Source organism: Capra hircus, chromosome 7 (genome assembly GCF_001704415.2).
Source record: "Capra hircus breed San Clemente chromosome 7, ASM170441v1, whole genome shotgun sequence".
Classification (NCBI taxonomy): Eukaryota; Metazoa; Chordata; class Mammalia; order Artiodactyla; family Bovidae; genus Capra; species Capra hircus.
In genome coordinates, this window is record NC_030814.1 from 104585014 (window position 1) to 104612770 (window position 27757).

Genomic DNA, 27757 nt, shown 5'->3' on the forward strand with positions numbered 1-27757 from the left:
AAGGCTTTCACCTGAAGGTCAAGGGGAGTGCTGGAATATAAGTTCTCCCAGAGTAGCAGTCCCAGAGAGGAAAGGTCAACGTGTAGGAACCATTGTCCCATGAGGAATCTGAGGGCCTTACTCAAGGTTGTGTCGTCAGCCAGTGGCTGAGCTCTCACACTGCCTTGCGAGCATTCTAAGTCATTTCAGTCGAGTCAGACTCTGCAACCTTATGGACTATAGCCCGCCAGGCTCCTCTGCCTATGGGATTATCCAGGTAAGAATACTGGAGTGGATTCCCATGCCCCCCTCCAGGGGATCTTCCTGACCCAGGGACAGAACCCACATCTCTTATATCTCCTGCATTGGCAGGCAGGTTCTTTACCACCCCTTTTCCAAAAAGTAGGCTACTTTGAGCCTGCTGAAGTGCTGTGTGACCAGGGGCAAGGAGCTTGACCTCTCTGTGCTCTGGTTTCTGTACAATGGAACCAATGGTCACTTTGACCTCACGGGCTTGTGGTTAGGATTCGGTTTATTCACAAACGGCTTAGCAGGGAGGTGACCCGGATGTCATTTGATCCTTGGAAGAGAAAGCTTAAACTCGGAGAAATCAAGCATTTTCAGAAAATCATGAAGCGCGTGAGTAGGATTCCGCCTATTTCCACGTCTTCGCACTACCCTGCGCTGCAGCTGAGTGACCTCCATTGAGTCTCTGTCCTCTCTCTATCATCTGCAGCGGAATAGTGGGTAGTAAGGAATTGAATTATTCACGGGTCTTTCGGCCGTGATGGCCAAGTTCACGGCCTAAGTAGGAGGTCTTGCTTCTACACTGGGTGGCCAGAGGGTCTGACTTCGCCACAGCCTCAGGAGACCCTGCGTGGGACTCTCGAGGCCACCGCCGGCCACCGCGTTCAGAGCCAAATTCTGCACTTTGCTCCAAGGCTTGTCCGGGCGCACGGCCGACGACCTCTACGTTTGGTCGCCGGCCTTGCCAGTCTTTGCTTCTTAGCCAATCTCCGTCACCCTCCGGGCTACGCCCTCAGTTCCTCTAGCACCAGTCGCGCAAGTTTTTTCGGAGCCCCGCCCTTGGCCCCCAGCCATTGGCCATCAGGGCTGCCCGTCTTCCTCCGCGGCTCCAATCTTCGCCCGCCTCCGCGCCCTCGCCTCCTAGCACCTCGCGCCCAGCTGGACCACCCGGGGGCCCCCATAGTCTCTCCCAATAGTCCCGCCTCCTCCCCTCAGTGATTGGCTTCAGGGGCTGCTCGTCCGCTTCATGTCCACCAATAACCGCTGCCTCCAGGGATGGTTGGCCAGCACGCAGCCAATCGGAGTACGGTTTGGACCCCTCCCGCGGCGCGCGCGGAGGGTGCGCGGGGCGGGGCTGTGGCGGGCTGGAGGTGGCGGCGGCGGCGGCGGCAGCGGCGGTGGCGACACGTCCCAGCCGGTGAGGGGGCGCGGGGGGCGCGGGGCAGCGCAGGCGTCGAGGGAGCCTGCGCCTGTCGGGCCGACCTAGGGCGAGGCGCAGTCCTGTCATGGGCCCGGGGCGGGGGCGGACGAGGCGGGGCGTGACAGCAGCATCGCGGGGACGAGGAGAGGTTAAAGCCCACCCCCCGACCCCCACACCCCGCACCTGCTGCCCCCTTGGGATCCCCACAGCCGAATGTGAGGCCCTCGCCGACAGCCCACACGTACCTGACAGCGCAGCCCTTCTCGTTGGCATCTGCCGTCAGACACCTGAGTCTGTCCACCTCGCTGACATCCCCCGCCCCCGGGGCCGTGCCTCCAGTGCCTCGCGCAGTTGACTCTGCACCGCTACGCGCCCCTGTCTCTCTGACCCCCTTATATTCCTTCCCCTTCACCCACCTGACACCGCGCCCCCAACTCACGAGCACCTCCTCCTCGCACATCGTCTGAGACCTTCCCTGACGATGCTCCCTACACCGTAGGCCGTTCCTCTCCTCTCGGCGCCACCACACCTGGGCCTGCACCCCCACACCGACGCCTGAGCCTGTGACCGCAAACTCGCCGTTCCCCACTCACGTCTGGATTTGTTCCTGTTCCCTCACTGGCTTTTTCACACCCACGTCTGTGACCCCCTCACTGCCCCCATCTTCAGTCATCTGGGTCAGCGCCCTCAGGTGCTTCCACCTGCACATGTACACACCTGTCTGGTGCCCTTGGCATCCCCTTGTGACTTGAACACCGCCCCCCCCAGTCTGTACCCACCTGTACTTTCTTCCACATGCGCCTAAGTTTGTGCCCACTCTATAATCCAGGTTTTCCAAGATTCACTCAAGCCTGGCTATCTCAGGATCATGGCCTCTTCCACCACCACCCCCCTGAGAAAAAGCCCACCCAGATGTTAGCTTTTCATTTATGATGTTCTGTTAAGTGATTTCTGGGCTTAGCATAATCCTATCAGCCAGACAAACTGGAATTATCTCCATTTTACCAGCAAGGAATCTAAAGCGGTTTGAACCGGAGTGGCATTGCCCACCTCTTCCCAAGCACTGAGCATTGCTGCTGACCCTTCTCTGTGGACCTCCCCCACTTTTGCCCATCTGTTCTGTTTATTTCTGAGGGATTGGTAGGGAGGGGACCCCCACCCTCCCTGCAGCTGTTCCTCAGGAGTCATGACTTTGGCTGGGTCTGGAAAGGCTGAGCTGGAAGGGGCGGCCCCTGGTTGCTTTCTGAGCACGTGTCTCAGAGTCCAGGAGCTGCGGGGGGCGGGGCACTGTTGCAGCTGGGCTTTAACACCTAGGGTGCCTCCAGCCCAGCTCACAGTGTTGGCTGGTGGCGGGGCTTGCCAGACTTTGGGACTCTGGCTCCAGCTCTTACAGACTGAGTCTTCTTGCTGACCCGGAAGAGCTCCTTGGGCCCTTGATGCTGATAAAGCAAGAGAGTAAGGAAACACTCTTCAGAGTGAGAAGGCTAATGTTTCAGCTGCTTAGAGATAAACTGCAAAACTGTAGCCTGGCTTGGTGCTGGGGATAAAGATTTTTCTGGAACTTTTTAAGTTCCCTGGAGTGTGATTTGCAAGTGTGCAGTGTGGAAGGAGGCTGGTGGCTTTATTGTTAAAAAAGCAATAACGTGCCGTTTCCTGTAAGGCTTGCACAGTACTGCTTAACACCTACCCACCCCTCGCCCCCGTCTCTCCCTGGAAAGATGGTGCTGGAATGGTCTGAAGGGTCTTGTTCTAAAGCCAGTGGGGTTTTCTGTCCAAATTCGAACAGTCATTTAAAATGTGTGTGTGTGTATCTGTAGATGTTGTATGTATTTGGTTATACACATGTACATATTTTATATGTATGTACATGCATGTATTTTATATATATATACACATAAGCAAAGATATGAATAAACTGACAAGGTAATTGATATACATGGAAAAAATAAAATCAAGCAGTACGAAAGGAAGCAAGAGTAAAAACCAGGCCGGACTCCCCATTCCTGTACCCTATCCCTGTCTGGAGGGCATCATTGTTAATAGTTTCTCCTATATAACAATGTTTCCTTCTGCTGCTGCTGCTAAGTGGCTTCAGTCGTGTCCGACTCTGTGCGACCCCATCGACGGCAGCCCACCAGGCTCCCCCGTCCCTGGGATTCTCCCGGCAAGAACACCAGAGTGGGTTGCCATTTCCTTCTCCAATGTATGAAAGTGAAAAGTGAAAGGGAAGTCGCTCAGTCGTGTCCGACCCTTTGCGACCCCGTGGACTGCAGCCCACCGGACTCCTCCATCCATGGGATTTTCTAGGCAAGAGTACTGGAGTGGGGTGCCATCCCCTTCTCCGATGTTCCCTTCTAGAGGTGGTCTAAGGGCCCCTTTTAAACCGCTGGTAAATTTGTATCAAATTGTATCAAAAGGGTGGGTGGCTTTATAACCAGTTCCTTACTGATGGCTGTTTAAGTTGTCTCTCATATGTTGCTTTTTTATGAAATATTTATTTTTTTTTTATTTTTGCACCCGGTCTTGGTTGCAGCTGTGTGCTGTGTTAGTTGCGGCATGTGGGATCTATTTCCCTGACCAGAGGTCGAACCCAGGCCCCCTGCATTGGGAGCACGGAATCTTAAGTCACTGAACCACCAAGGAAGTCCCGCATTTTGCTTTTACAAACCAAGCTGCAGTGAATAGATTGAGTCTTGCATGAGCAAATAGGTAGTAAAAGTGTGTGGGACTCCAGCCAAGCACAGACACTTCAAACCCTCTCTGTCTTCATGGAGTTTAACATCCAACTGCAGCAATCTCCTAAGGGTGGCCAGGCCACAGGACACGTACACCTAAATGGTTAATGCTCCTCCGTGGAGGCCGTGCGGTCATCAGTATTCTCAGCTGTGGAGCTGGAATGCCCATTTCCTCCCCTGGCGGCCAGGGTCGTTACTGTCAAGCTCTGGTCTCTCCAATCTTTCTATCCGTCCCTCTCTGAGGTGTTCCTGCCCGTAGTGGGTGGTGATTAAACATTAGATTTGTTTCTCGTCAAGAGTCTAAAGTTCAGTCCAAAAAAATATTTGAGTCCCTCCTCTGCAGGGCTCTGAAGGAAACTACGGTGGTTGGCGGTGGGAGAGGCGGTCCTTTCTGGAGAAGGATGCAGGCACTGTCTGGAGTCCCAGGATGGGAGGTCGTAGATATTGGCTGTTGCTTTCTTTCTTTCTTTTTTTTTTTTTTTTTTAACACTTGGATCCAGCAAAAGAATGAAGGTGTCAAATGAGGCTGACTCAAGTCACAGATGTTAAATCTATCTGGGAAGTTGTCTTGAGACTTTCTTGCATTGTCAGTGATTTCCCACTATTGGTGCCAGGTGGAGGGCGTCATCAGACCAAGGGCAGGCCTTTTCACATTTGTCATCCCGTATTTTAGTCTTCTTTTTTGGCCCTTAGACATTAGAGGAATATTGAGTTGATCGGAGCTATTAGCTTGTTTGGGTTTTGCAAGCCAGCTCTTTTAAAAAATGCATTGTATTTTTTTATTTTAAATGTGAACTACTTCTTAGTAATAATAGTACATAATGTGCACATGAAAAGAAAGAAGGTAGAAAGAATAAGGAAACCAACACCCAGTTTAAAAAGTAGAATGTTGCCCCAGTGGCCCCTCCCTGGTCCCTGTGCTATTTTTAAAATATGCTTGTCAACGTTTGTTTTCTTCACTGAATACCTTTTGCTGCAGCTGAGAGCTTAGGTTACAGGGTCTCAGCAGCGATCAGGAGAAGCCAGGTTTTCTGTTGAAGCCTGGCCATCAGGGCAACCTATGGGATACAGAGAGGTGCAGTGAACTCAGGGCCATGGGCAGGTCGCTAGCCAACGTACAGTATGCACTTGGGAGGCTCAGAGTCCTGCTGTATTAGTTTCCTGGAACTGCCACAATAGATAACCCCAGACTGGACAGCATGAGACGACGGGAGTTTATTCCGTCACCCTTGTGGAGTTCAGAAGTCCAGAATCAGGGGGTTGGCAGGTGCTGTGGACTGAATGTTTGTGTCTCTCCTAAAATTCATGCTGAAACTTAATCCCCCATGTGACAGTATTAGGAGGTGGGCCTTAGGGGGATGATTCTGTTATGAGAGTGGAGCCCCCACAAGTGGGATTAATGGCCTTCTAAAAGAGGCCCTAGAGAACTCTCCTGCCCTGTCTGCTCTGTGAGGATGCAGAGAGGTAGACTTCTGTGAACCAGAAAGAGAATCTGAACACACACCAAATCTGCTGGCACCCTGACCTTAGACTTCTCAGCCTCTAGAACTGCAAGAAATCCATTTCTGTTTACAAGCCACCCAGCCTGCGGTGTTGTATCACAGCAGCCAGAACTGACTAAGCCAGCAGGGTTGTATCCTACCTGGACCCTGAGGGAGACCCTTTCCTTGCCTCTGACGGCTGCCAGCAGTCCTTGAGTTCCTCAACTTGCAGCTCTAGCACCCGAATCTCCATCTCTGTCTTCTGAAGGTTTATTTTTTAATGAAAAAATTAATATTTATTTATTTGGCTGTGCCGGGTCCTGCTTGCGGCATGCAGGATCTCTGGTCTTCGTGATGGCACGCAGAATCTTTAGCTGGGGCGTGAGGGAGTCTTTTAGTTTCGGCACGTGGGATCTAGTTCCCCAGCGGGAGACTGAGCCCGGGCCCCGCACCTTGGGAGTGCAGAGTCTTAGCCCCTGGACCGCCAGGGGGGTCCCTTTGCCTGTCTTCACGTGACCTTCTTCCCCGTATGTGTGTCCTCCTTTAAGGACACCCATCGTTGGATTTAGGGTCCACCAAATCCAAGATGACTCATCTTGATACCCTTAGCTAATTACACCTGAAATACCCTATTCTAAGTGAGGTTACTTCCTGAGGTCCTGGGTAGACGTGAACTTCGGGAGACCTCATTTAACCCCTACAGCTGCAGAGCCAGCATTCCCGCCTGACATTATTGAAGGAGGTGCTCGTCCGGCAGCCTCTGCTGTTTTGGACAAGACAGGGCCGGCAGGGTCGGAACACGCTTCTCAGGCCCTCCAGGTGGCCCGTGTGCACAGTGCCCGCGGCTCCCTCACTCGCCTGCCGGAAGATGGGAGCACCTGCTCGGTGCTAGCAAGGACCCAGACACGTGAACGGATGTCTTCATTTTGCTCTTTGCCACTCCTTGGCACGTGCATACCTACGGAGTTTGGTCTGGATCATCCCAGTTTTACAGAAGGGTGACCAAGGTGTCCGGGGACCTTGGTCCAGAGATACACAGGAAAACTGTGGGAAAGCTAAGGCAGACCTAGGTTGCCCTGAATCCAGGTCCTGTCCTCCTCCAAACAAGTCGCGCACAGCACTGTGCTTCCTGCCACTGTTAGAATCAGATACTTATCCAGTGTCCTGGAACGCCACCACCAGCACAGCTTCCAGGGGGGGGGCAGACCTGAAGCCTGACAGCACCGCTTTTCTGTAATCGGTAAATGTCTGTGTGCCAGGGTCAGGGACAGGTGTGGGGGAGGCAGAATCACCCGCTCAGAAGGGTATGGGCCATGGGTGCGGCTCAGACACACCCCCAAGGAACTGGGGCACTGCATTTGATGGGTCCTGTGCAGAGGCTGGGGTGCTAATTCAGGGGCTCCCAGGGACCTGAAAGCCAGCAAGGAGTTAGCGAGGTGACAGAGCGTTAGGAGCAGAGGAAACAAGCAAGCCTGAATATGGCAGGACCCAAGAGAAGGCTGGGCCCGGGAACACACAAGGGTCCTGAGAGGGGATTGGGTTGAAGGACCTGGTCCGTGATGAGAGACACAGGCGAGGGTCTTGCACTGAGGCCAGGCCACTGTGGACGGGCCGGATCAGCAGACCCTCTGACCACCTGTACCTCCCCGACTGTGAGATGAGGAGCAGAATGGAAGACCTGCCTTGTGAGTGGTTTCGAGACTGCCAAGATGGAAATGTGCCAGGACAGAGCTCCAAACGGATGTCAGAGCCTTTGCTCTGTCTCCAAGTGGTACACCTTTGCCGTGGTACGAGTTGAGAAAGTCAATATGTACATTTCATTAGGTATTAATTAGCCACACTGACCCACGACCTGCCCGCTCTACAGTGTCAACACAGCTAATCTCACCCTCACCCTGTCTAAAGAGCTGATTCCTAGGTCACACTCAGTGACTCTGATTTATGTCTTGGGGTGAGAGCCCTGCACGAATGTCCCCAGAGATTCTGGGACAGGAGCTCCTGGGGGTTTAGTTGAAACGCTGCCCTCCCCTCCCCTACTTTGGGCAGGTCTCTGCAACCATGCGAAGGGAGGGGATGGGGTGGAGAATATATACGGCTTATAGCCTTGCTGGTCACACCTTAGCCAGTGACTGGTCTAGCCTTCCATTAGTGATGAGGTGCCTAAGAGCCAGACTTTGAAGAACAGACAGTTTGGGGCCTATGAGCCCCAATTTTTTGGCCCTGCCACATGGCATGTGGGATCTTAGTTTCCCAACCAGGGAATGAACCCTTGCCCCCTGGAGTGGAAGAGTGGAAGCTTAGAGTCTTAACCTCTGGACCACCAGGGAAGTCCCCCAGGGTGCCTCTTTGATTGGTCAGAGCCAAATGTTGACCTGCCCTGAATGTCTGAGGCGGAGGTTGCCCTGCTGACTGTGAGCAGCCGTGGTGGTAGCGTGGCTAGGGCCGAGGACTTGGTGGAGAGCAGGAGCTTCCTAAACTGCCGTCATTTAATGGGCAGTGGGGCGCCACTCTCTAGATTTTAACACTTTGAGGAGATGAACCTGCAGGAGACAGAGTTCCAGTCTGGATGCCACAGACTGGTGCTCAGCCCTCTGGGAGGCCCCAGCATGGAAGTGTGTGGGTACGTGGTGAGGCATGGCAGCTGGGGAGGCCTGCTCAGTAGAACCAGATGACCTTAGCCCCGGTCTGACTCCTCATTAGGGAGCACAACACCCCAGAGACCTGCTTGGGCAACCCCAGCCTCAGAAGATAGTGACAGAGGAGGAAAATGAGGCCAAGGAGGTTTAGTAACACGTCCAAGGTCACACACTAGACTCCATCCTCCCACAACACCAGTTCAGCATGGCAAGGAGCCTGGGCGTGCTCCCACCTAGGGAACAAGGCAGATGGTGATAGAAGAGGCGTGTTCGTGCTGCTGGGGCATGGTGCCTGCAGGGCAGGAAGACAGCAAAAACTGTCTTCACAGTATCTTCAGGTCCACAGGTCTGGCTTTCTGCTAGGCACTGCCACCAAGTGTGACCCAGACCCCTTGCCTTCCAGGGTCCCCAGGCTAGTGGGGGAGGGGAGTGGGAAAAAGCCCCTCCCAGCACAGCAGAGAACCAAGGAGTGCTCAGTCCAGGGCAGAGCAGCTAAGCTTGGGAAGGTGAGACCAGGATATTTAGGATGGGCTTTGAAGGATGCAGAGGAGTTTGCCAGGCGTAACGAGTAGGATGGAGAACACGGCCAAAGCAAAATCAATTCACTCATCCTGTAAATAATTGGGTAGGTGCAACCGAGTAGCCCCGTGCTGAGCTGTGTGTCAGGAACACACGGCTTTGGGGTAAAGATGTCACACAAGTGCAGCCTCTTAGCAGAGGAGCGTGGAGACCATTAAGCGTCTCATTTGTTTTAGGTTACTTCACACACCATTGACCACAGGCGTTGGCAGCACTGTCTGCCAGGACCAAGGACAGTGATCGCGCATAGAACGTGCTGGGTCTTTGAAGACGTGGGGGTCTGACCTGTAGAGACAGCAGCACAGGGTTGCAGTGACTGGAGTTGGTCTGCCGTACATGCACCGGAGAGCACGTGCAGCAGGGAGAAGGAGCAGGCAGCAGCCAGCTGGGCCAGCGTTAACAGGCAAAGGCCATTACGTAAGATGCCTCCCCTCACTTAGGCCCATTAACAGCCTTTATCAACAGGCAGATAGGATGTTAACAGGCTTCCCTTTACCAAGAGATTACGGGGTCTGTTCCAAGGCTGCTGGGGACTCCATCTCCCGAGCAACTGCCCTCCTGTTTGTGTAAACACCTCGTCCTTCCGCGGGGGGGCACCCAGCTGTGGGTGACCCTACCGCACGCTGGCACACCTGGTGGCCCTGCTTAGGGAGCTGCCTGTGAGTGAGTGTGTGTAAGGACAGCCTCGGACATGGAGCGGCTGCAGTGTGGCGCCCGTAGAACGGGCCGTCTGAGGCCCCGTGGCCCCAGGCTCGTGTTTCTTCTCTTTGTTTGCGCGTTTAGTGGCCTCCTTCTGGCCGTGATGGCCATAGTTGCGGTGCACAGGTCGTCACTGCTGCAGGTGGGCTTCCTCTACCTGCAGCACCAGGGGCTACTTTCTGGGTGTGGTGCACGGGCTTCTCTTGTGGGCTCAGTAGTTGCAGCTCAAGGGTTTGGTTGCCCCAAGGCATGTGCAGTCTTCCCAGACCAGGGATCGAACCTGTGTCCTCTGCTTTGGCGGGCGTATTCTTAACCACTGGACCACAGGGAAGTCTGCGGTTCATGTTTCGTAGATAGTGCTGTTCAGTAAGTTGTAGTGCTGCATGGCATCCCTTGCCCCCATCCCCACTTCACTTTAATTTTTGTTTAATGAGTGGTATAGAAATAGCGGGTGAAGAGATAACCACTTGGGTTTTTTGCTTTTTAAAAGGTATTTATTTGGCTGTGCTGGGTCTTAGTTGTGGCATGTGGGATCGAGTTCCCTGACCAGGGATTGATTTAGGCCCCCTGCTTTGGGAATACGGAGTCTTGGCCCCTGGACCCACCAGGGAAGTCCCAATGAACACTTGTTATTTGGAAAAAACCCCATCCCAAACTGGGTGAACTGAAAAGGGGCTTTGTGGGCTCCCGGGAGAAAAAGTCCAGGTGCTTCCTGTACCTTCCAGATTCTTTCGGCCTTCTGGGTCCCAGGACACCCCAAGTCTGCTGGTGTCTGCCTCCCCCTCCTGACCTTGGCTCTGTGTTGACTGCCCTTGGCCTAACTTCCCCTCCCTGGAGAAAAAGGACTTATCTAGCACAGGGGGCTCCCTCGAAAGTCTCAGCTTTGGGTCCAGCACCCCAAACCCAGGAGAGTGAGCTCTCATGACCTGAGCAGGGTCACCCAAGTCACCCTGGAGTCAAGGGGAGGGTCAGTGTCCCCTTCTCCAAGGAGATAGAGGGCAGAGTAGGTGGCTACCAGGGTGCAGTCTCCAGGAGAGGTCTGGTCGTCCACGCCATGTGTGGCCCACCTTCCAGGAGCTTAAGCATCTCCTCCAGACTGTCAGTTATTGTCAAAGTCATCCGAGGTATATTCTCTGCAGGTGGGGAGGGGAGTGAGCAGTAGTGAGCAGTGCGCGTCAGCCCCACGCCCCAGATGCCATCACAGCACCCTGGGATTTAGGAGCATGACTCTCAAGCTCAGACTCAGTTGGCCTGGGAGGGGCCAAGAAGGTTTCTGCTTTGTTTTATGGCTTTAAAGTGTTTTATTGCACTGTAATTTACACACAGTAGAGTGAATAACCCATAAATGTACAGCTCAGGAATTACTACGTCCATTCACACGTGAAACCTGATCAAGATACAGAGCATTTCAAGACCCCCAGCTGGCCTCTCCACACCTCTTTCTTGTCTTACCCGCCAAAGGTAACCCCATCTGATCCTAACGTCACAGATGCATTTTGTCTGTGCTTGAATTTCTTGTTTAATTGTGTTACGACACATTCAACAAAAAATACAGCTTCCCAGGTGGCTCAGTGGTAATCCTCCCACCAATGCAGGAGATGCTGGTTCAATCCCTGGGTCAGGAAGATCCGCTGGAGGAGGAAATAACAACCCACTCTAGTATTCTTACCTGGAAAATTCCATGACCAGAGGGGCCTTGCAGGCTACAGTCCATGGGGTCACAAAGAGTCAGACACGACTGCACATTCATACACACACAACATAAAATATACCATCTTAACATTTTTTAGTGTACAGTTCAGTAGCATTAAGTACCTTCACACTGCTGTGCAACCGTAACCACCATCCATCTCTAGAACTTTCCCATCTTCCCAGACTCAAACTCTGTCCCCATTAGACTCTAACCGCCCTTCCCCGCCAGCCCCTGTCTCCATGCTGAGTCTCTTTGGTTGTGTCCGACTCTTTGTGACCCTGTGGGCTGTAACTCGCCAGGCTCCTCTGTCCACGGGATTCTCCAGGCAAGAACACTGGAGTGGGTTGCCGTTCTCCACCCTCTTCATGGTGGCACTTCCCCAGAGCATGTACATGGCAACCACCCAGTTAATCCGACTCAAAATAACCTAGTAGGGGAGGGGAGGATCACAAAAAACTGTGGAAAATTCTGAAAGAGATGGGAATACCATACCACCTTACCTGTCTCCGGAGAAACCTGTATGCAGGTCAAGAAGCAACAGCCAGGACCGGACATGGGACAACGCCTGTTTCCAAATTGGGAAAGGAGTACGTCAAGGCTTTATGTTGTCACACTGCTTGTTTAAGTTATATGCAGAGTACATCATGCAAAATGCAGGGCTGGGTGACACACAAGCTGGACTCAGGATTGCCGGGAGAAATACCAATAACCTCAGATATGCAGATGGCACCACCCTTATGGCAGAAAGCAAAGAGGAACCAGAGAGGCCCTTGATGAAAGTGAAAGAGGAGAGTGAAAAAGCTGGCTTGAAACTCAACATGCAAAAAACTAAGATCATGGCTTCTGGTCCGAACACTTCATGGCAAGTAGATAGGGAAACAATGGAAACAGTGACAGACTTTATTTTGGTGATGGGAGGGGGGGGGCTCCAAAATCATTGTAGATGGTGACTGCAGCCATGAAATTAAAAGACACTTGCTCCTTGGAAGAAAGGCTATGACCAACCTAGACAGCATATTAAAAAGCAGAAACATTACTTTGCTGACAAAGGTCCATCTAGTCAAAGCTATGGTTTTTCCAGTAGTCACGTATGGATGTGAGAGTTGGACGATAAAGAAAGATGAGCGCCGAAGAATTGATGCTTTTGAGCTGTGGTGTTGGAGAAGACTCTTGAGAGTCCCTTGGACTGCAGGGAGATCAAACCAATCAATCCTAAAGGAAATGAATCTTAAACATTCATTGGAAGGACTGATGCTGAAGCTCCAATACTTTGGCCACCTGATGCAAAGAGCTGACTCATTGGAAAAGACCCTGATGCTGGAAAAGATTAAAGGCCAGAGGAGAAGGGGACAACAGAGGATGAGATGATTGGATGTCATCATCAACTCGATGGACATGAGTTTGAGCAAGCTCCTGGAGTTGGTGATGGACAGAGAAGCCTGGCGTGCTGTGGTCTGTGGGGTCACAAAGAGTCAGACACAACTGAGCGACTGAACTGAAGGGAGAAGAGGGCTGGTGAGGAGAGGGAGGCCTGGAGTGTGACCAGGCTTCTACCACCCTGGAAGGGCGCTGGAAGCGCTTCTCTGATGGATCAGAGAAGGGCCTCCCAGGGCAGATCTGTTTAGTGCGCTGCTCTTAATTTTGTCTCTTTATTTTTGGCTACACCGAGTCTTCCTTGCTGTGCACAGGCTTTCTCTGGTTGCGGTGGGTGGGGGCTCCTATCGGGTGCAGTGTCTTCTCACCGGGGCGTCTTGGTGCGGAGCACAGGCTCTGGTCGCGCAGGCTTGTCTGCTCCGCAGCATGTGGGCTCTTCCTGGGCCAGGAACTGGACCTGTGTCCGTTGCATTGGCAGGCAGATTCTTATCCTCTGTGCCACCAGGGAAGGACCAGCTGGGGGGGTGTGTGTGTGTAAAGAACGCATAACTTGAAACTCACCATTTCACCTTTTGCTTTTGGTCTTTTGGCCGTTCTTCACAGCACGCAGGCTCTTAGCTCCCTGACCAGGGGTTGAGCCCGTGCCTCCTGCGGCGGAGTCTGAGTCCTGGCCGCTGGAGCGGTAGGGGATTCCCCCCTTCTACCAGCTCAGGGGCGTGTAGAGCAGCCCCAGTGCTGTGCTGCTGCCGCTGCAAAAGAACCTCGCTGTCACCTGCAGAGGAAGCCTGTTCCCTTTCCCCCGGCCTCTGACCGCTGCCGCTCTGCGTTCCGTGCCTGCCGTCTGCGTGCCGTGGACACTGGGTGTATGTATGTGGAGTCTCGTAACATCTGGCCTCCGTGTCTGCCCTCTTGCCCTTGACATAAGGTTTTCAGGGTTCATCCATGTTGTAGCACATGTCAGTGCTTTGTTCTTTCTTTTTTCCCGAGAGGAATCCCTTCCTTTTAATGGCTGAGTAATAATAATTTAGCGATTGCAACTAGTGCTGCTCTGAACACGGTGTGCAAGGATTTGCTTGAACATCTGTTTTCAGCTCTCCAGAGTGGGAGTAGAATCTTGGGGTCACATGGTAACTCTGTGTCCAATTAGTTGGGGAGCCTCCAGACTGATTTCCACAGCGACAGCCCTGTTGCACATTCTGGAACATGAGGATTTCAGGTCCTTCGGGCAAGTTCGGGCAGACCTCAGTAGGATGAAGTCAGGGGAACATGGTTCTCTGCGTTCTGGCTCGCTCACTCCAGGCTTGGCCAAGCCCAGCTCACTGGTCAGAGAGCCCAGGCCCCCAGGCATTAGGGCACTGCCCAAGGGCGTGCACTGGGCGAGGGGCGGAACCAGCTTTGGACCCAGGACTCTCCCTTCCCAGTTATACTTCCCTGACAGGTGGCAGAGGGGAGGCCGAGCACCAACCCTGGAAGGGACCGCAGGAGTGACCGTTGCAACCAGCCCGGAGGTCAGGGTGAGTGGAGAGGCAGAGGGTGGTGGGGAGCGGGAGAGGAGGCAGCACCCCCAGACAGGACTGACACGAGGTCATTTCCAGTGCAAATCCACTGTGGTTTTTTCAGTATTTATTTATTTGTCTGCATTGGGTCTCAGTTGCGGCCTGCGGGCTCAGTAGTTACAGCGCATGGGCTTGGTTGCCTCACGGCATGTGGACTCTTAGTTCCCAGACCAGGCATCAAACCTGTGTCCCTTGCATTGAAAAGCTGATTCTTAACCACTAGATGAGCAGGGAAGTCCCCCACTGGGTTTATTTTTTAATTAAACTTAGATCCATTGTATGTTTTGCCCTCATATCCTCCCCAGTGCTGTAATGGGACCATGAGATAGTACCAGAAGCCTTGGCACTCTCTTCTCAGTTGGGAAGCTCAGGGTCGGGGGTGGGCAAGAATCTGCCGAGGGTGGAGCCCCTGAAACAAGGGCACCTGCCCTGCTGGCCGCCCTTCCCTCACACTGGCCCCTCCCAGGCCGCCTCGTCCTGGAGAACAAGCCCACCACTCTGGGATCTCAGAGAGGACGTGGGTGGGTTCCTGGGTCCCCTCCAGCTTCCCTCCGTCGGACCCTGTCCTGCCTGAGTGACCCCACGGGCAGCCTCTCTAGGCCTTCTTAGCCTGTCCCCGGCTTCCCCGCTGCCCGTACAGATCAACAGGCTCTCCTCTCTCTGGCTGGTTCATTCCTGCCCGGAGGCCTTTTGCACACCCTGTCTCACTGTTGGAATGCAGCTCCTGCCAACCCCTCTACCCCAACCCTGTGTATTCCAGCGTCAGCTCCGTCACCCGCCTCAGGAGGCCAGCTTGGCCACCCAGTCTTGAATCTGGGTCCCCGTCTCCCTGTCCCCTTCCTTCCTAGGGTGTGCTGGTGCAGCTCCCCGAACTGTCTTGCCTGCTTCTGTGTGAGGGCACGTGCCAGTTTGGTGCCATGCCCCCAGGGCCCAGCCGGGCCTGACCCGAGCAGGCCCTGGGCACCTGCCATTGTGAGCAAGCCCAGCCTCCCTGGGGCAGCACCGGCCGTTGTGGGCTCTGACCTGGAGTCGCTCTCCTGTGACTGCACACTGTCCCCAGGGCCACTGCCCAGCACCTTGTGGCAGACTGTCAGTTTCTCATGGCCGCAGTAACACACTGCTGCACACACGGAGGGAAAGCCACGCAGGCGCAGGGTCCTTCGGTCCCGGGGATCAGATGTCCAAAATGGGTCTGCAGGGCTGGAGGTCCCAGAAGAGAATCTGTTTTCCTCGCCTTTTCCAGCTCCCGAAGGCCATCTGTGTGCTCCGGACAGTGGTCCCTTCTGCCGCCTTCAAAGCCAGGGTCGCATCTTCAGATCTTTCTGAAAGCCAGGGTCACATCTTCAGATCTTTCTGAAAGCAGGGTCGCATCTTCAGATCTTTCTGAAAGCAGGGTCGCGTCTTCAGATCTTTCTGAAAGCAGGGTCGCGTCTTCAGATCTTTCTGAGGCCTGCCTCCGTTCTCACCTCTCCCTCTCTGGCCTTCCTGCCTCCCTCTCTCTTCTTCTCCGTTTACTTGGTGGCACCGGGTCTCAGGTGTGGCACCCAGGGTTTTCTTGGCTGTGTGCAGGCCCCTAGTTGCAGCATGTGGGATCAGGTTCAATCAGGGATTGAACCCGGGCCTCCTGCATTGGGAGCATGAAGTCTTAACCCCTAGACTACCAGGGACGTACCTTTCTCTCCTAAGGACTTGTGATGCCATTAGGGCCATCCTGATACTCCAAGACAGTTTTTCTATCCCAAGTTGCTTAACTTGATCACACCTGCAGACTTCCTTTTGCCATGTAAGGTGACATCCACAGGTCCCAGGGAGTTAGGACAGACGTCTTTAGGGGCCACCATTCAGCTTACCACAGCCCTTTAAATACTGGACCAGAGTGGTCCTTAGGGCTCCCTTTCCCGGGACCATTACCCCAAATGTCAGGACAAGAGGGTTCCAGGCCATTTGTTCCCTGCTCACAAGCCTCCCACCCTGGCCCTGCCTGGTGGCACCACTCCCCCTGTCTGAGGTCCTCTTATCCAGAGCGAAGGAGTGAATTCCCCTCAGTTCCCACTACCCAGGTGCTGGGGGCAGGGGGTGGCTGGCAGCCTTCAGAGGGTTGTCTGGAGAGCAGCGGCGCCTGGCCTCAGGAAGAAGTAGGCACCCTGCCCTGCCTCTCACCCACATCCATGTGCACAGTCAGGTTTGAGGCCTATAGGTGCACACTGAGGTTTGTTCCTGGCACACTCCCACTTTTGACTCCTGCAGCTGCTGGAACCTTTTGGACCACTGTTTTATCATCCTCAGGGTCTCCCTCCCCAGACCCGCCCCTCCACCTCCAGTGGATGGAAAGCAGCTCAGTCCGCACGGCAAGTGCTGGAAGAGTGAAGCGGTAAATAAGGAACAGAGCGCTGATTTAGCCCACAGTACACACACTGATCTGGATAAATGGCTGAATAAGCAAATAAACATGGGCTTCCCTGGTGGCGCTAGTGGTGAAGAACCCACCTGCCAGGGTAGGAGACAGAAGTGACTCGGGTTCGATCCCTGGCTCGGAAAGATCCCCCAGAGAAGGAAATGGCACCCCACTCCAGTATTATTGCCTGGAGAATCCCATGGACAGAGGAGTCGTGGGGTCACAAAGAGCTGGACACAACTGAAACGATTTAGCATGCAAGTAAATAAGGGAGGTGGGGAGACCACTGTTCTGGAAGAATCCTGAGTTGTGTATGTATATATCCTCCCCTCTCAACCTCTTGCTTAACTCCCCTTTTCCACCCCACCTCTTGCCCATGCTGCGCTGGTTCCACAAAGAAGAAGTCTAGAAAGGGGAAAAGGATCACTAGACAGGGGGTTAAAGACCCCCACTTTAACCAAGAAGCCCAGGTTCATCTCCCCTGGAGTAAATCTGTGCCCTCAGGGCCCCCTGGTATAATGTTTGGGAGAGGGCCCTCCACCTCTGTGTACCTCCTGGAACCCCACAACCCAGGCTAATGGTGAGAAAACACTTCAGACAAGCCCAGACTCAGGGGAGAGGGGAGTTATCCTTCAGGACGAGGAAGGCCTCACGCTCATGGATGAGATACAGGGGCAGAAAAGGGAGATTCGGGGAATAACTCACAAAACCGAAGAAAGCCAGGAGCGCAGCTGACAGCTACGTTAGCACAAGGGCAGTGAAGGTCTCGCCCGGGTCAGCCCCGGCTCGCTTTGCAGGGCCGCCCTTCTCAGACCTGTGGACCGTGACACTCGGGGGTCTCAAGAGGCCCCTGCTTCTTTCTTTTATCAGGCACTGCCATGTGACACTGCCCACTGCCCCTGTCACCTCCATGCAGGGAGTGGTCCACACGAGGCCCTCCGTTCAGAAGGGGCAACTGGGGCTGGAATCAGCTCTAGCCCTTCCCTGTTGAACGACCCGTCGGCATCTTCCCACATGGCATCTGCCCAGCCCGCCTATGCGGGGTGGCTCTGCTCCGTTCATCCGGTCTCCCCTTGCGCCTCATCACCTCAGGTCGGGCCCAAGATGTTAGATTTTTTAAATCCCACAAGGTCCAGAGTATCATCTTTCCCCAGACACTATTTCTACTGGCTCTTTCCAGGCTTGAGGGAGCCAGAGACTGGGGCCACCTTCTTCCAAGTTCAAGAGTGAAAGTTCTCAGGCTGCCAGACACCAGGCCTCCGTCCCTCCAGCACCTTCCTTCTACCCTGCGGCCTTTGGTGAGTCCCCACCAGGGACTGGTTACCCAGGGTCTCCATCGCTGCCTGCTCTCCCCACCGACTGCTCAGCTGGCCCCTTGGCTGCCTCTTCCAAGCTCACATCTCAGGAACTTGCTGATTTTGGCCTCCGGTGACCCAGCCCCCTCAGATCTCAGGGGTCCCTGCCCTCTGGCTTCAGGTTCTGCATGGCTCCCCTGCAGTACTGTTCCTTCAGGTTAAACAAAATCTTTCTGAAGGGGCACATGCTTCTCTGGAAGAAGCATTCAGGATGAAATGATATTGAGGTCACCGAGGAGCCGGGCTCTGTGGAGCTGGACTCAGCTGTGGCTTTGGAGTCCCGTGTCAAGGCTGGAGCTGCTTCTGCTCTCGGTCTGGCCAAGCTGCCCCACATCTCATCAGCAAAGCGGGAACTGTGATGGCCCCAGTCATCAGCTCTGACGACTATCATCATGACAGTCTCCAGCAAGGACGCCTGCTGCCTCGGCCTCCCCATCTGTAAAGCAGCATCCATGGGCGTTGGTTAAGGCTGGACAGAGAACACGGGGGCAGAGGGATTCAATGAACAACAGCTGCCATTGTTCCGTAGTGTCAAGTATCAGCCTTCACCCCATTCTCACCCCCACATGCAGAGCCAGAGGCGGAGGGTGAAGGCCTTGGCCTGAGGAGAGACCAGGCCTGGGTGCGCCTGCCAGGAAGGACACGGTCTCCCTTCAAGACAGACAACACTAATCCCTCCTGTGGGGCAGTGACTGCGAGCACCCTTCCCCAGCACAGAACTTGGAGATGCTGCTCAAAGGCACCCAGGGGGCAGGGGGGAGCCAGGCTACTGTGCCAGCCCCTCTAGCCACAGGCATCTGATGTGTTTCTCTGAAAACTTTGGCAGTCCCAGAAGCTCCTGGTTTTCTCATAACTTTTTTTTTTTTAAGCTGTGTATTTTGAAATAACTTTAGACTCACAGAAAAATGACAAAACTAGCTGAGAGTTCCTGATACCTTTCACGCAGCGGCTCCTGTGGTTAGCGTCTCGCACGATGCAGTTATCTGAACCAGAAACTAAACATCGACGCGACACTAGGGTCTTGTCTCCAGACCGGAACCTCACGTTACCAGCTTTCCCCCTCAGGTTCTTTTCCTGGTCCAGGCTCGGATGTTGCATTTAGTCCTCGTGTGTCCTGAGTCACCTTCGATCTGTGATGTGATGGTTCCGCAGCCTTCCCTTGTTGTCTGTGACCTTCGCGCTGAGAACCGCTCAGCTGTTAGCAGAGTGTGCCTCAGTGTGGCTTGTCAGATGCTTCCTCGGGATCAGATCGGGGTTGTGCGTCTTTGGCGGGAGTCCCACAGAACTGACGTTGTATCCTTCCCGTTGTGTTATATCCAGCGTGCGAGCTGTTGCTGTGTCCTGTCCTCCGTGGCTGACCTTGATCGCTTGGTCAAAATGGGGGTCTGCCAGCTTGCTCTGCCCAGAGAAATTAAGTGTCTTGTGGAGAGATGCTTGAAGACCGCACAGATACCCCGCTTCTCATTGTATTTTCACTCTCTCCCTTTAGTTTGGGTCCACCGTAGCTCTGTTTGTCAAATTTCTCTGCGTTAATGAATTATCTGTTTCTGGCTGCGCTGGGTCTCCCTCCCTTGCTGTGTGTGGGCTTCCTCTAGTTGCAGCAGCGGGAGGCCACTCTTGTGCTGTGCAGGCTTCTCCTCCCAGGGGCTTCTCTAGCTGAAGAGCACAGGCTCTGGGGCGTTGGGGCTTCAGTAGTTGGGGCACATGGGCCCAGCTGCCCCGCAGCACGTGGAACCTTCCAGGAGCAGGGACTGAACCGTGCCCCTGCATTGGCAAGCGAGTTCTTAACCACCAGGCCACCAGGGAAGTCCCATTCGCAGTTTTCGGCAGCAGTAGTGAACACCAACAGTTGTCTGTTGGTGATTTTCTGTGTCCAGCATTCCTTATATGTTCACTAGTTGAAATTCTGCCATCAGGAAGAGCTGTCTCTTCTCCTCTCTTCATGCAGTTACCTGTGGAAGGAAATAAAGGCCACTTCAGTGAAAACAGCAGAGGCTTGCTGGAGACGGGGGTCAGCTGCCACCACTGCATTTGGCAGAGACTCAAAGACAGCAGCGGGGAGAGAGCTTTATGGCGGAGAAGAGAAGGTTCAGGTGTGACTGTTGGAGGCTCTTGGCAAAAGCAAGTGGGGTGAGGGGATGGCTGCCAACAGCAGTTGCCTTCCATGCGTGGCCAGAGAGGCATACTGTTTTTTGATTGTCCTAAGTTGGAAGCAGAAACAAAAATTAGGGAAGCTGCAGCCACCAAACTCCAGCTGTTTTGGGCCAGTGGCTGGAGCCGTTATGGTTTGCTTCCCTGGTGGCCTGTTGCAGAGGTCATGGGTCAGAGCCCTACCGTCAGGCCTGATCTGGCTCTTGTTCCTGGATATGTTCTGTCTCTCTTACCCGAAGATTTTTGGGTTTTGTTCTGTTTTTTGTTGTTGCTGTTTTACTGAGAACTTTTTTTTTTTTTTGAGGTATAGCTGATTTACAATCTCATGTTAGTTTCAGATGTACAGCGTAGTGATTCAGTTATATATTTTTTCCTGATTATATTCCATCATAGGATATCACAGGCTATTGAATAGAATTCCCAAAGCGGTACAGTAGATCCCTGTTGCTTATCTGTTTTATGTATAATAGTTCATATCTGTTCATGGGGGTGGGTTTTTGCATTTTTTTAATTGAGGTATGATTGACATATTATAGTCACCCGTTGTTATCCTTGGGCTTCCCAGGTGGCGCTAGTGATAAAGAACCCGCCTGCCAACGCAGGAGACATGAGATGCAGGTTCAATCCCTGGCTCAGAAGATCCCTTAGAGGAGGAAACGGCAGCCCACTCCAGCATTCTTGCCTGGAGAATCCCATGGACAGAGGAGCCTGGTGGGCTACAGTCCATGGGGTCACAAAGACTCGGACATGACTGGAGCGACTTAGCACCCACGTTGTTATCCTTAGGGGATTGGTTCCAGAATCCCCCTCAGATATAAAAATCTGGGGGTGCTCAAGGCCCTCATTATAAGATGGTGTATTTGCATGTGACGTCCTCCAGTCCACTTTAAATCATCTCTGTGCTGTGCTTAGTCCCTCGGTCGTGCCTGACTCTTTGCGACCTCATGGACTGTGGCCCACCAGATCCTCTGTCCATGGGATTCTCCAGGCAAGAATACTGGAATGAGTTGCCGTGCCCTCCTCCAGGGGATCTTCCCAACCCAGGGATCGAAGCCAGGTCTCCCGCACTGCAGGCAGATTCTTTACCAGCGGAGCTGCCAGCGGGGCCCTAAACCATCTCTAGGTTGCTTACGATGCCTAACACAGTGTGTTATAGAAATAGTTGCCTTGGACTGTAGCCGGCCGGACTCCTCTGTCCATGGGATTCTGCAGGCAGGAGTGCTGGAGTGGGTTGCCGTTTCCTCCTCCAGGGGGTCTTCCCGGCCCAGGGGCGGAACCCACATCTCCTGCACTGCAGGTGGACTCTTCACCACTGAGCCACCTGGGAAGCCCCGGTGCTCAGCAAATTCAAGTTTTGCTTGTTTGGAACTTTCTGTTTTGTTTGGTTTTTTCTTTCTTCCTATTTTAACCTGTTCTCAGTCCTCAGTTGGTTGGATCCATAGATGAAGATGCTGTGGATCGAGGGCTGACTGTGTATTAGTTTCAGGTTTACCGCATAATGACTTAGTATTTGTGTCCGTTGCAAGATAAGCGCCACAGCGAGGTAAACGTGTCATCAGGCATAGTTACACAATGTTTCATTCTTGTGCTGAAGATGTTTTTAAGGAGGATCTCAGATCCCCTCCCACCCCTCCCCCACAAAACACCCTCACCTAAGTCCCACTGCCTGCACAGTGTTCTTCATGGGGCCCTAGTCTGCCTGCAGGACCTAAACCAAGCTGGCGCCTCCCTTTAGAGTTTGCTCGGCTTCCCCTCTGCACTGAGGAATGTGCTCTCTAACACACATTCTCTCCTGGAAGGAGAGCCACAGGGCAGTGAGCTCAGCAGAGTGCCTGCCAAAATAACCTCTGGCCCGAGAGCTCCCGCCGGTCATGGGGTGTTCGTGAACCTCACGAGGAGGCTGGAGCGTTGAGGGTGAGCACCGGTCTCCCTGTGAACCGGCGTCCAGAACCTGAGACTGAGCTGAGCACGGAGCCCCGCGGGGAGACAGTGTCACCAGCACAAGGGGTGGGAATGTGCGTCCCTCTGGTCCTTGAGATCCGCGGTCGTGCAGCAGACACAGTGTCACAGGAGGTCAGACATTCCAACAAAGGAACCGAGAGAGAGGCACAGCCGCAGGGAGTGTGTGCCGCTGAGGGCCCTGGGGGGACACTGGGGGCCAGAGCTCTGAGCTCTCTTCCGTCTTTTTGGAAAGATCGTTTTTTAGGAGCCAACATTTCCAGCTGGCTGAATCTAATGTTCCACACCCTCTCCCTGCCACAGATATTTTATATAAATACATCTTTGAGTTTGTGAGCAACTTGCATTTTGAGAAAGTTGTGTAGGGTTTGATGCGAAACCAAAGGTCTCTCTCTGCTCCCCACCCAAAAGATGCTTATGTGGTTCATCCGGGCCGGAAGTATATTTGCTTGTCAGGGAGCAAGACTGTCACTCTGAGCAAGTGGCTGCCCCAATCTGACCCTCGCCCTTGAGCCCAGGACCGTGTCTTGGTTTCTCCCCTGGGGTTCCTGGACCACAGAGAGCATCTCTGCTGTGATGAGAGACACAAGGGTGACTCGTGGGCCTGGTGCCTCTGAGATCCCTAGGGACCTCCTCTCCCAGTTATGAAAGCTGCACCTCCTGTTCCAGGATTCACTTCAGTTTTCTTTTCTAACTTAATTCACCTAAAGCTTATTTTGTATCACTACCCTAGAAAGAGATTTGGGTTTAAGTCTGAGCTTAAAATGCGTACGTATGGTTTAGTCGCTAAGTTATGTCTGACTCTTGTGACCCCATGGACTGTAGCCTGCCGGGTTCCTCTGTCCATAGGATTTTCCAGGCAGAAATACTAGATTGGGTTGCCATATACACATGTATTAATACATAGTATAAAATGCGTAAGACAGGAAGAAATGACCGTCTCCCAACCCACAGCTTGTAACAATGTTCCTTCAGTGTGCTGCTTGAGACCCTTTATTCATGAAGTCAGCCTAGTTGGTTGTGGTTAGCTTTATCGAAATTAAGTAGAGGGGAGGGAGGGGGAGATGGCAGAGCGAATCGCATTAAAAAAATTTTTTTTTTAATTCTGTTTGTATTGTTATTTTTTGGCCATGCTGGGTCTTCTTCATTGCTGCTCAGACTTCTCTCGAGTTGTGGCGAATGGGGGCTCCTCTCTAGCTGCGGAGTGCAGGCTTCTCGTTGCGGTGGCTTCTCTCGTTGTGAAGCACGGGCTCTAGGGCGCACGGGCTCAGTAGTTGAGGCTCCCAAGCTCTAGGGCACAGGCCCAATATTGTGGCACACGGGTTTAGCTGCTCCATGGATCTTCCCAAACCAGGGATCAAACCCAGGTCTCCTGCACGGGCAGGCGGACTCTCTAGCACTGAGCCACCAGGGAAGCCCAGGGCTGCCTATGGGACGTCCCTGGCGGGTCAGCGGTTAAGGAGCCACGCTTCCACTGTGGGGGGGCTCGGGTTTGATCCCTGATTGGGGAGTTAAGACCCCATATGCTGTGTGGCACAGCCAAAAATATTCTTAAATAAATAGAGATTAAAAAATAAAAGGGCTACCTATTCCTTCCTGAAACTCTTGTTGCAGTTAGGGCACGGGAGCAGAAGTGTCTATGAGTATAAGTGAATGTATGATACAAACATGTTTCTGAATGTAGGTTACAGTCACAAAGATTTCTTAAATAACTGGTCAGCTAACAAATGTATGAAAAAAGATTTTTTTAGTTTGTTTATCTTGGTTGTGCTGGGTCTCTGTTGCTCTGCACGGGCTTTCTCTAGCTCCAGTGAGTGCGCTGCCCTTCATTGTAGTGTCCAGGCTGCTCACTGCGGCGGCCTCTCTGGTCGCGCAGCACCGGCTCTAGGCATGTGACTCAGCAGCTGCGGAGAAGTCCCAGCCTCAGTGAACCCACCCTGGCGGCCGAGGCGGCCTGGTGGCTGTCCTGAGTATGGGAGCAGTGTGGGAAGTGGGGGCCCTAAGTCAGTGAGGGGGCCTCTTGGGGCAGGTTGAGGGGTCAATTCAGAATCATGTGGCGGTTTGGGGGAAAGAAGCCAGGAGGAAGCTGGGCGGGCAGGGGGATGGGGGGGTGTCCCTGAGTGCAGGGGAGGGGATCTGACCAGGAAAGGGCATTGTGGGTGTGGGGGCAGCCCCTTGTTGGCTGTGTGAGTGGGGGCCAGCGAAATGCCAACTGCTGGCAAGTCTGTGCACCCGTGGTTAGGCTCCCTCCCTCCCCTCTCCCCTCCGTGTCCGAGAGTCCTCCTCGCTGTTGACAGCGCTTTGTAAACACACGATCTGCTTCCCGTCTTTGCATCCAGACAGCCTCCCACCTAGGCTCAGGCAGGGTCGCTCATTAGTGACAGGCCGCTTGGCGTCCTCCCGTGAGGGCCAAGGTGACACCTTCTCCCTGTCCCCGCCTCCCTTCTCTTCCCCATGGCTTCCCATCCAGACCGACTTCCCATCCAGACTGCCATACCTTCAGGCCACACCAGCGCCTGGTCATGGCCTTACTGGCCCATGAGGCTCCATGCTTACCTGTCGGGGGAACAGCACGCATTCTAAGACATTCGCCAAATCACCTGCTAGGAGGAGCTGCCCACAGCCTGCCTCTTTGCCCGCTCATCCACCAGTTAAGTTACTGTCCCGACACATGCCGGCAGCCCCCACAAGGGGTTTAAACCTGCTTTTCTCCATGCGACTGCAGTCTGGTACCTGTCACTTATTTATTTATTTGGCTGTACTGGGTCTTAGTTGAGGCATGCAGGACCTTTTTTCAGTTGCAGCATGAAGCTCTTAGTTGAGGCCTGTGGGACCTAGTTCCCTGACCAGGGGTGGAACTCAGGGCCCCTGCATTGGGAGCATGGAGTCTCAGCCATGGGACTACCAGGGAAGCCCCTCTGTCATATTTTCTAGTTGTTGATTTTCCTTCCCAGTTCAGTTCAGTTCAGTTGCTCAGTCGTGTCTGACTCTTTGCGACCCCATGGATTTCCTTCCCAGTGATCTGGTTGTTTCTTTGCCTTTGTCTTGAACTTGTTTTTGTTTTTTGAAAGGGCAAAGCCTAGGAAGTTAGCATTTGGCCTGAGAGGCAAAATCTTGAGACCACCCCCCACCACAGCCCTGTGGAAGGAATCTCCTTCTTTCTGCCCTGCAATCCTGGGGAGTTTCCTGGAGGCATCAGGCCCTGGCAGGAGCAGCTTGCAAAGTCTGGCTGCCCCTTCTGCTCAGAGTTAGGGAGCCTGGGGCGCCCACGTTCTCCTCCAAAAAGCGCCTTAGTTTCCTCCGACCCCTGTGACAAACCAGCACAAACTGACTTACGACACCAGAAGTGTATTCTTCCGCAGCTCTGCAGGCCCCAAGTCTCAGGCTAATTCTCCTCGGGCTCCAGGAGACTCTTCCTGGCCTCCTCCAGCTTTTACACCGCAGGTGCTTCCTGGCCTGTGGCCTGGGTGTGTCAGCCTGTCACCTCTGTCTTCACAGGGCCTCCTGTGAAGTGTCTGTTTCTCTGTCTCTTATCAGAGATAAGAGATTTGATTTGTCCTTGATTTGAGGACCCAGCCTCACCCAGGGTAAGGATCTCCAGATCCTCACCTTAATGACATCTGCAAGGGCCTTTTTTCAAGTAATGCCCCGTTCACAGATTCCGGGGGGACAGACAGGTCTGGGCGGGGGGCAGGCACCATTCAGCCCCCTGCAGGCGCCTTCCTGTGTCTTGGCCTTGGCACTGTCACCAGCTCTGCTTCTGTCCGTGTCCACCGCACCAAGGACCTGTCTCGGGTCTGCAGAGTTCCCAGGCCAGGCCCCTGGCCCGGGCCACAGTGAAGAATGATCCAGAGGGCAACACGGGCGGACCCGGGGCTGAGCCTGCACCACCTGCCCCCGGCCTTTCCTCCTGGGGAGCCTGGAGCAAGAGTCAGAGGGAGGCAAGAAGACAAGTCGTCAGACTCTAGACTATGAGGCTGGCCCATACAAAGGGCTGGATCCTCTGTCAAGAGGACAGTGTAACAGAACATGTCTGCATGCACCTTGCCTGACCCAGCCCTAAGAAAGGCTGCATCCGGACCTCCCTGACAGTCCAGCGGCTGCAACTCCGCACTTCCACTGACGGAGGCACAGGTTCCATCCCAGATCAGGGAACTAAGATCCTACCTGTCGAGCAGTACAGGAAAAAGAAAAAGTAGGAACTTTCCTTGTGGTCCAGTGGTTAAGAATCTGTCTTGCAACGCAGGGGACGTGGGTTTGATTTCTGGTCGGGAGCTAAGACCCCGACCCACACCTCGGGGCTCCTGCTTATGCTTCCCTTCCTCCAGGGCCGAGGTGCAATGAAGCCCGTGCAGCACAAAGAAAGATCCTGGGCGCCGCAGCTAAAACTGAAGCAGCCAAATAAATACAGAAAGAAAGGAAGAAAGGTTGCATTGTTCGCACGCAGGCGCCCCGCCGTGGAGACAGTCCCCCGGAGCGCTGAGTATCAGCAGACACGTGGGCCGTGACACAGTGGCAGGCACCCCAGACGGAGCACCCAGCAACGGCTGAGATAAAGCCCTCCAGCCTAGTTTCTCTCTGTTTGTTTGGGAACAGTTTTAGATTTAGGAAAGTTGCGAAAGTAATTCAGAGTTCCCCCCCACTGCACACTCCCAATTTCCTGTATTAACAACATCTTCTGTTAGTATGGTACATTTGTCACAACTAATGAACAAATACCGATACATCATTATTTTTAAAGTGATTAATTTTACAAATTTTCCTAGTTTGACCTCTGGCGGGCTTCCTCCAGTTGTGGCTGCGGGGCTGCTCTCTAACTGTGGGGCATGGGCTTCTCATTGTCCTGGCTTCACTTACTGCAGAGCAAAGGCTCCAGGGCACAAGAGCTTCAGGGGTTCTGGCTCTTGGTCTCTAGAGCTCAGACTCAGTAGCTGGGATGCGTGGGCTAGGTTGCCCCCAGGCCTGTGCAGTCTCGCTGGACCAGGGATCAAACCCGTGTCCTTTGCATCAGCAGGCAGATAATTAACTAAAGTCCATCGTTTATTCGTATTTCCTTAGTGTTTCCCTAATGTACTTTTTCTATCCCGGGATCCTCACATTACATTTAGTCATCAGCATCACTTCTCTTTAGGCTTCACTGGGCTGAGATAGGTTCTCAGGCTCTCTTGGTTTCGATGACCTTAACAGGTTGGAGGAGAACTGGTCTGGTGTTCTGTAGGATGGCCCTTGGTTGGGATTTGTCCGATGTTTCTCTCATGGTTAGACTGGGCTTCGGAGAGGAGGAGCCTTTTCCATCACACAGGTGACCAGGGCGTGTGCCGTGAACGTGACTTACCAGTGTGGTGCTGACCCCGATCGCCTGGCTGCGGGGGTTTTCTGGCAGCTGTCTTCACTAAAGTGACTCCCCTCCACTCTCTGCGCGGTGCCCTTTGAAAGGGAGTCACGGCCCACGGCCCACACCTCAGGGCTCCTGCTTATGCTTCCTTCTTCCAGGGCTGAGCACCTGTGTCAGTTACTTGGGATTCTTCAACCTGGGACATTTCTCTCTTCCTCCTCATTTATTTATTCAATTATTTATTAATGTTCGTGTGGACTTGTGGATATTTATTTTGCACTTCGGGTTATAATCCGACACTTCTGGGACTTCCCTGCTGGCCCAGTGGTTAAGGTTCCACACTTGCGCTGCAGGGGGTGTGGGTTCCATCCCTGGTTGGGGAA

At 53.6% G+C, this 27757-nt stretch overlaps 1 protein-coding gene across 3 annotated transcripts in view; it reads left to right on the forward strand.

The window, feature by feature from the left end:
• Positions 1379 to 27757, forward strand: part of SLC25A42 (solute carrier family 25 member 42) — a 42733-nt gene continuing 16354 nt past the window's right edge. Inside the window, exons 1-2 of one of the 3 annotated variants that reach the window (XM_018051475.1) lie at positions 1379 to 1423; positions 17755 to 17872. The gene's annotated coding sequence lies outside the window, so the exon portion shown is untranslated. Of the gene's footprint in view, positions 1424 to 13683; positions 14138 to 17754; positions 17873 to 27757 lie in introns of those variants that run through there. The other 2 variants (XM_018051473.1, XM_018051474.1) reach the window with 2 other exon arrangements.